The following is a 7626-nucleotide window of genomic DNA, read 5'->3' on the forward strand; positions in this document are numbered from 1 at the left end:
CAGGACACTGCAGCCTCACGCCCTCGCGCTTTTCTGCCGGGCAGCCGGAGCAGCAGGCACGGGTCAAACCGCAGTGAGTGCGGGCCGTCCGATCCAGATCTGGAGATGCCGGGGGCTTCGCACCACAGAGTGCGGATTCGCCAATGTTTTTGTCTGGACCGCTGATCAACGGCCAGGCCGCTGCGTCCCAGGAGTGTGTAGGTAGGCACTGTTTTCACTTGCGCAGTGATTGTTTCCGATGGGATTTATTATTGGTGAGCTATTGGCACTGTTCCGCGTGCAGACATCCTAGCATTCAAGAGCAAGCCGATGATACAGAACAAACGTCGCCCGGTCAAAGCATTAACTTTGAGAATGTGCGAGAGGCAAAATCACATTTTCATGGTGTCCTAGGGACTAAAAACCCAACAATGTACGTAACGTCGCCCCCCGACCCGCGGTACACGCAGGCAGGCGCACGACGCAGAGGACCCAACCCAAGCGGCATCTCAACCCATCACCCCCTCGCTCTCCTCCTTGATCGGACTCGGACCACCTCTCAGCTCCTCTCGAACAAGAGACAAGCTGGCCAAGAGTGAAAAAGGCCAAGCACACCGCGTAGGCGACATGTCCTTTAGCGATCGAGAGCGAGAGAGCACGCGGTCCCCGGCCAAAACCGCTCCGACGCCGGGTGGATCGATAGGGGTGCCGGCCGGCCGACCGGGCCACGGTTTCTGTCAGGGTTGACACCGGCGCGGCGAGCTGGCCTGGGGCTGGCTAGTTAATGGCGAGTTATCGCCGCTGCAGCACGCACGCCGCGGGGCGTCACGTCTGTTTGTGTGGCCCGTCACCCGTGGAAACGATTGATGCGATGCGAGCCGCGCTGGCCCCGCTCGGCCTGCGGCTGCGAGCGCAACGTGGGTTGTGTTTAGTTCCAAAATTTCTTTTTTCAAATCTCACTATTCACCTATCACATTAAATTTTTTGTCTCATGCATGAAATATTAAATGTAGGTAAATAAAAAAATTAATTGCATAGTTTTGATGTACATGAAGAGACGAATCTTTTGAGCCTAGTTAGATCATAGTAGGATAATAATTACCACAAACAAACGAAAAGTGGTACAGTATACTATAATATCCAATGACCCTTTTTACCACCATTTTACGAATCTAAATACAGCCGTGATCGGGTTAATGGTGTGCTGTCCTGGTGGAGCACACCGCCGGTGCTGGGATGGTTACGGGGTGGGCCGCCGCTGGGACGACGGGGGCTGGATGGAGCCACGGGCTGCACAGGGCCGGCCCTGAGGGGGTGCGGACGGTGCGACCGCACCGGGCCTCCAAAAATCGGGGGCCTCCAAAAATTTCTATGTTATGAGGCATGTCAAGTTATAAGTAACATCTTTGTTTATAAGCTAGCTCATTTAGATATTGAAAGAGACTCGGATCATCTAATTATTTGGCATGGGCTTTGGAACATTAGCCCAGGACTAATTTTGAGAGCTAATATTTAGTCTTAAATTGGTAAGCTAAGCATTAGCCCAAGGTAGATTGTTTGGATCCATGGGCTAATGCCTACCCTCTCTCTCATTCTCATATCTAGGTGTGTGTATACTCACATTTTTTATGGGGTTCATACTAAATTAGCCCCATTATTACCTCTTGAAGGGGCTAAGAATTTTGGGAGAGATAATCCACTTTAACTTAAAATTATCCCTCATACATCCAAACAGGTGGGATAATTTGAAGCTAAAAGGTGAGGGATAACTATTATCTCTATGTATCCAAACAGATCCATGACCCCCTCATAAATTTTGTAACCTATATTGTTGGGCGTGACATCTCTGTCCAGTTGGAGGAATAAAGCCGCACCTTGATTTGATAGAGGAAAATCAATGGACAACTTCTCCAACATTTGCCCAACTACACGCTTCAGTGCCTCCTTGACATCCTCGCGAGACGCCGCCGCTGTCTACAGATCGCCGATTTGCTACCTACTTATCATGCCGATTACCAATTTGATTTTTTATATTTTTATAGTTAATGGGGGCCTCCATTATTTTTTTTCGTACTGGGCCACCAAAAAATCAGGGCCGGCCCTGGGGGCTGCAGAACGACGAACGGTGGCGTGCTACCAGATCCGTTTGTCGTGCGGTTTGCAGAGGCCCAGAATTTGTCAGTAGTGGTGGCAATTCGATGTTGGCGGCGTTTACGGCCGCCGGCTGACGGGACTGCACGACGGACGAGACGAGACTGGCAGCGGCAGCTGCACGTCAGCAGCCTGTGCCCGGAGTCCCGGACGGACCGTGTTCGACGCGTCCCACCCAAGCCGTGCTGATGCTTTCCTGGGTCCTCCGGCATGGTGGGGGGCGGGACTGGGGGATGAGCGTGGGGGAAGGACACGTTCCCCACCAATGCGCGGCAGCATCATGTACTGTATTTTCGACGGGAAGTGAACGGTGACGAGATAAGCCGACGTAGGCCGGCCTTATTTCGTGGAAATGTGCTTCGTTGATATGTCTGGGCCATGTCCGTGTCACGCACGTGTCTCGTCGACAGCGATTTTTTCTTTTTTTATATTAAAAAAATCAAAATTTCAAAAATATATATCCGTTTCAAAAAATTTCGAAAATATACTCCGGTCGCCACCCAAGAAGCGACAGGATCTGTTTGTAATTTTTTTCTTCCAATTTGCAAATAGGTCTCTGGCCGGGAGTGTGTGGGCGCAGGGGGGGCCTGTCGCCCCCCACGGGCGACTGGGGGTGCCCCGCCCACAGGCGCGCAGGGGGGCCTGTGGCCCCCCTCGGGCGACCGGGTGTGCCCCCTCTATATAAGTCCTTGACCATCATTCCCTCCTCATTTGAGCCCAAAAATTTCACCAAAAATAAAAAAAGAGGGGTGAGGAGAAAGGAAGCGGCGAAGCCCTGCCGGATTGCGCAATTGTGATCTGCAGGTAAGTACATTTAACTTATGTATTTTTCCATTGGTATTATCGAGTAATTTAATTTAATTAGTGTTATAGTAGAATCATTTAAGTAGGAGTTTAATGATACTTTAGTTACGTAGTAGTAAGTTAGTTTAGAAAATTAGTATTACGCGTTTATTATTATAATTGCAGTACTATTAGAGACGTGTTTATAAATTAATTACGATTTAAAATAGAATTTCGCATATGCAGTATAGAATTTGAGTGTCATCACGTAATTATAAAAACTTATATGTTGTAGTTGAAATCTATACTTAGTTTTTACAGATTATTCAATAAGGTAGTGAAGTAAAGAGTATAACTCGATAAGCATTCTGTGATATACAGATATGTCGAGCAAGATGCAGTTTCAAGTATTTTTTGGTGACTACAATATTTTGTATGGGCCAAATGGAGTAGACCTTTCTGCCTTTAAGTGCACATCTAGCGTCATAGATAAATCTCTGGAGAGGAGTTTTGGTTCCATATATAAGTGGCTGCAGCGTGGGTTCCGTGTTGATCCAGAGACACATGTGATGACCGTCCAGTCTCTTGTTAATTGGGAGGTAGAAAGTGATTTTTGGGAATTGATGATGATACACAACACTGATTACTGGCAGAAGTACATGCAAGCAGCTCTAGAGCGTGGGTGGCCTCTGGCCATTCTTGTTCAAACCCGGGAGAAGACACAAAATGAAATCCAACATGGTGCAGATCAAGCAACTCCGAGTATTCGAAGAGAGACCAACTATGTTGAGCAAGATGAGTCAGAAGAGATAGAGAACCAAAACATCGGACCAGAGGGCCTTGCTGATGAGGGAGAGAGGATACATAGCATTATGGACGAGATGGAGGCAGAAGACCAAACCGCAATGAAGATGGAAGAATATGAGGGCTCATCTGATGACGAGCAGTACTCATTGCCAAAAGAGTGGAAGTAGCTTGGTTTTGGCAATCATGTCGCAGAAGACGTACGAAATCAGGAGTGAGAGTACAGAGGAAATGAGGTAGTGCAAGGTGCAACTTATCAAAACATTGAAGCCGTAAAAGATGCTGTGAAACTATGGGCAATATTATTGAAACGAGAATTTAGAGTCGTAAAGTCTGGCAGTAAAGAATATGAGGTGAAGTGTGTGAATGATGGATGTCCATGGCGAGTATATGCATTTAAGAGAAAATGGAAGTCGAACTGGAAATGTTCCATTGTGACAGAACACACTTGTTTGCTATTAGAAGTTCTTCCCTCGCATCGCAATATATGATGCGACTTTATTGCAAAACAAATATATGGGTTGATTATGAACAACCTAAATTATAAGCCAAAACTGATTGTTCGACACATTGAGCAGACTTACCAGTACACCATTAGTTATTTGAAGATATGACGGGCTAAACAAACGGTGTTCGAGATGCGGTTCGGCACATACGAGGTATCATATGATAACCTACCTCGTATGTTATCCCAGGTTGCTGCTAGAAATCCTGAAAACTTTTATGACACATACCTCGTACCAGCCGTGACTAGGGGGCAAAACATTCTGCAACGAGCCTTCTTTTGCCTAGGTGCCTGTGTCAGGGCATTTCAGTGTCATCTTCTGGTGATCTGCATTGATGGCACATTTCTGACTGGAAGATATAAATGTCAGATACTCACCGCAATCGGGGTAGATTGCAACAACCAAATAGTTCCGCTCGCATTTGCATTTGTTGAGAATGAGAACTTAGACAGTTGGTATTGGTTTCTTGAACGAGTCAAGGTTCATGTTGTTGCTGCACGTTCAGATGTGTGCCTTATTAGTGATAGGCATGTAGGTCTGCTACAATCAATACTGAAATTGCAACGTGGAACTACGACAACGCCTCCATTGTGGCCCGATATCCAAAACAGGTGGTGCATTAGGTATGTGGGTGCAAACTTCTATGACCACTTCAAGAACAAGGATCTTAAGAACATGTTTAAGAGGTTGTGCACCCAAAATCAACAGAGAAAATTCAATGCATTATGGCAGATGCTTGATCAGTTGACTGCAGAGCTAGTGAAGGTAAGGGCATCAGGAACAAGCACGAGTCAGGCTGCAGAGGCTAGGGATTCAATTGAGAAGCCATTTTCACACTGGATTCGAGGTGCTCCTAAGGATAAATGGTCATTCCTTTATGATACCAACGGAATACGGTATGGTATTCAGACAACGAACCATGCAGAGTGTTTCAATATGGTTATGCGTTCTTGTCGTGCCTTTCCTCTTGTGGGAATTATTGAGTTCATCATGTATGGGTGCATGAAGTATTTCAGAGAGCGTTACATGGCTGCAAGCATAAACATCAGGAACCCCCAAATTCAATTTTGCACAAGAGTGACACAATATATGCAACAGAAGATTGAAAAGGCCAAACTGCACCGCGTCATATCGACACGTACAATGGAGCATAGATTTGAGGTTCTATGAAAGGATAGAACTGGTCGTGGTATCCGTAGAGATAGACAGGAGAGTTTGATTACAGTAGATGGCAAAGCCTTCTGCTCCTGCATAAAGCCTAAGTTATTGTATTTGTCATGCTCGCATCTCATTGCGGCATGTGCAGAGTCTGGGTTGCAGCCAGAAGTATTTGTTTCACCTTACTTCAGCAAGAAAGCAGCTGTATCCACCTAGGGACATGAGGTATATGGGATTGGAATAGTAGGACCTTTCATTCAGGATAATGAGAATAAGATGTTTATTCCTCATCCAACCACTAAGAAAGGCAAAGGCCGCCGTCAGACACGTCGTATTCGGAATGATATGGACGAGTCTGAAGCAAGCAAGACACAAAAGTGTTGCAGGCAATGTGGAGTATTGGGTCACAACTACAAGAAGTGTCCTCAGAATGCACTTCACGATGCTGCCTATCCTGTTGTTTATCACTTATGTATTCGTCGGTATTCATTTGTTTTGACAATTTTGTTTGTTACAGGTTACGTGAGTCCGGTCTACTGACTCTGGGCCGTCTTGTCGAGGGTTGGCCTATTCAACTCGACCAATCCCTCCTGACGGCGCTCGTTGACAGATGGAGGCCGGAGACACACACGTTCCACCTCCCGTGTGGGGAGATGACTCCTACGCTGCAGGACGTGGCCTACCTCCTCGTCCTCCCTATCGTCGGGGAGGCTGTAGGTCCGCGTGTGGTGGCGGCCTCGTGGAAGGATGACCTGGAGGCCCGTTTTGCCATGGTTGAGCGCGTGGAAGAAGCAGGTCCGATCAACCCGCTCCCGCGAGCAGCAGGTCCTTCGAAGACCTGGTTCGTACAGTTTACAGTACGTATTCATTGCATATTTAAGTTTAATTGTTACAATTCACATGTTGCATTGTCTGTTGAAACCATTAATCTTAATTGTTTATGCAGCCTACCCTATTGGCTGCGGATGCCGACGAGTACAGTGTGATCAGATCGTTGGAGGCGTACCTACTTTGGTTATTTGGTTACATCATGTTCAACAACACTCATGGCAACTCGGTCGATAGGATTCTCCATCCGTATGCACGGGAGATTGCGGATGGGGACGAGGACGTACCGCCCTACAGCTGAGGTGAGGCGGTACTTGCAGCCACTTACCGTGGACTCTGCGACGGCTGCATGAAGACACATGGGAACGCTATCCTGGTGGGGTGCCCACTACTGCTACAACTTTGGTCGTACGAGAGCCTAGCCATTGGTCGGCCCATCGTCAGCCACGAGCCTTACCACGAGGCCATGTACGGCGACGAGGAGGATGACAGGCCCACTATGGGAACTCTCTGGATCTGGCGTCAGGTACGTTCGCAACAAATTTAATTTTGTTATTCATTGTTATATGATGCATTAGCACACTTTTAATTTTACTTATTCGGACTGCAGAGGTCATGGGTGCATGCGCAGGTTAGACGCGCATATCCTGAGTTTGTTTCGGAGCTCGACATGCTGACACCCGAGGACATTGTCTGGGAGCCTTACAGCCCAGAGGCTGTGGCTACCCGTGCACCAGCAGTCCTGTCTTCGCACTGCTCCACGAATGCGAGCCTGTGGCTTACTACAGCCGTCCTGGTTTACGACATCGCGGTTGAGGCATATTGCCCCTGGAGAGTCAGGAGAAAATTTGGGCAGCGCCAGGAGTTTCCGGTGCCCACCGCGTTGGAGCGTGTCAGTTGCCAGGACCACAGGTAATTATGAATGAACTTGGCTCGTACATTCGTGTCGAATTTAACAATTCTTCGTGGTCCACTTTTGTAGGTTGTCAAGGAGTGGCTTGCCATGCTCTGATGATTGGCTCACCAAGATGCAGCCGTGGGTGGACTAATGGGAACAGGCAGACGAGCACTTGGTCCATCCAACAGGACCACACACATACAGCTCCTTTAGGGCTTACCTCACATACTTACCCCGGACTCGGGCTCGTCTGGTTTATGTTGACACTCATCCGCAGCCACACCAGGCGAGGCCTCAGGATGGCTATGCCCGGCACCACGTGGAGGCACTAGCTGGCGCGGTGTGTCTCTTGATAATATTTGCACATATATATTAATATTCATAAGATAATTCATGTGTTTGTAACTGTTCCTTTACTGAATGGATGCAGTTTCGTCTTTGCAACATGATGGAGACGGACTGCTCGACTTACCTGACGAGGGTACGTGCCGGATCCCCAATGACCCAGTTTGAGCAGAC

This window comes from Panicum virgatum, chromosome 2N (assembly GCF_016808335.1).
Source record: "Panicum virgatum strain AP13 chromosome 2N, P.virgatum_v5, whole genome shotgun sequence".
Taxonomy (NCBI): Eukaryota; Viridiplantae; Streptophyta; class Magnoliopsida; order Poales; family Poaceae; genus Panicum; species Panicum virgatum.